The sequence below is a fragment of the Octopus bimaculoides genome, chromosome 3 (genome assembly GCF_001194135.2).
Source record: "Octopus bimaculoides isolate UCB-OBI-ISO-001 chromosome 3, ASM119413v2, whole genome shotgun sequence".
NCBI lineage: Eukaryota > Metazoa > Mollusca > Cephalopoda > Octopoda > Octopodidae > Octopus > Octopus bimaculoides.
The window spans coordinates 3214698-3216396 of NC_068983.1; positions in this window are offsets into that span (position 1 = coordinate 3214698).

Sequence of the window (1699 nt, forward strand, 5' to 3'; positions counted from 1 at the left end):
TGCACAGCGCACACACACACACAAAAAGAAAGCACACCCACACTCTCTCTCGCTGGACAATGATGGCAACTTTTTGAAGAAACAACTTTCTTCAAAACAATGCCCCACCTTAAATAGCCACCTGGTTTTGCCATTTTTAAAGGCCAAGAATCAACTTGTCATTGAAAGAACTGACCAGCTGTAAACACAATTCCTTCTTCTTTCTTCTTTCACCTTTCCTTCTCTTTCCCATTGACACTCCTTTCAGATACACAGGCACACACATACACGCACACACACACATACATCAACACAAAAACACACACACATACTCTCTCACTCCGCCCCCCCCCATTCCTCACCCTCTTTTACTCTCCTATATATCTCTCTCCACACCAACACATTCAATAATACCATAAAAAGAGACAACTCCTCTGAAGAAAAAATAAATCTGGAGAATCTACAAGAATAGATGCAAGCGCTAATTTATAAAAACATGCGACATATTAATAAAAATCTGTAAATGTACAACCATCCAGATATCTGAGTACCTTATTATTTTTTCTAATATATATATATATACATACATACATACATACATACATACACACACATACACAAAGGCACACACACGCGCATGCTAAAGATGGTTAGATATATATTATATATATACACATATATATATATTATACATAATATATATATATATATACATATATACATATATAGAAACACACACACACACACACACACACATATAATATTTCTTTCTATTTACCTATCTACCTATTTATTTATCTGTCAATGTATCTATCTATCTACTTGTATCTATCTTTTCCTACTCTGTCCCCTATTTCACTTCCCTTATTCCTCTCATCCTTACATTGTCCTTTTTATCTACCCCAGAAATCGAGAAGGCCAAACCTTTATAAACGACATTCATCAACACAAACAGTGGGTGTTGTCTTGTCCTACCTTCGCTGCGAGGTGATATATAGTTAGAGGTAAGACGGGGAGCTCAAGAATTTGGCATCTTTCTTTGCTGCTGCCGCTGCTGCTGTTGTTGTTGTAAGAGATGGGAAAAGCCGTGTAGTTTGTTTGGCACATTCTTAACCACAGGTGGCTGAGTTCTCCGCAGCAGGAGTTACGGTGTCTGGATCTTAAGTCATGACATTTAATCATACTTTATAATGATTATGATGGTGTTGGTGGGAGGGCGGAATGCTGGGTTCGCTAGTAGGGTGACGGTGACGGTCGGGGAGGATTGTCGTTGTTATCCCTGTTGTTGTCTTCGTCTTTGTCGTGGTCATGGTTCAAACGGTGATGCTGGTTGTAGTAGTGGTGGTTGTAGTAGTAGTAGTAGTAGTATTAGTGATTGTAAAATTGGTGCTATTGGTGAATGGCACAAGCAGTGGTGGTACTAGTTGCGGTGGTGGTACTAGTTGCGGTGGTGGTAGCTCTGGTCATAGTTGCAGGGGTAGTTGTGTTTAGAGCATTAGGTGTAGTATTGGAAGCCATAGTCACTGTAGTAGTAGTAGTAGTAGTAGTAGTAGTAGTAGTAGTAGTAGTAGTAGTAGCAGTGGTGGTGTTGGTGGTGGTGTCACTCGAAAGGTTATACTTCAATTCAATGATCTCTTATTTAATCAAAACCACCCACTAACAGTTAAACTATTAATTAAACAATCAAACTCTCTCTCTCTCTCTCTCTCTCTCTCTCAAG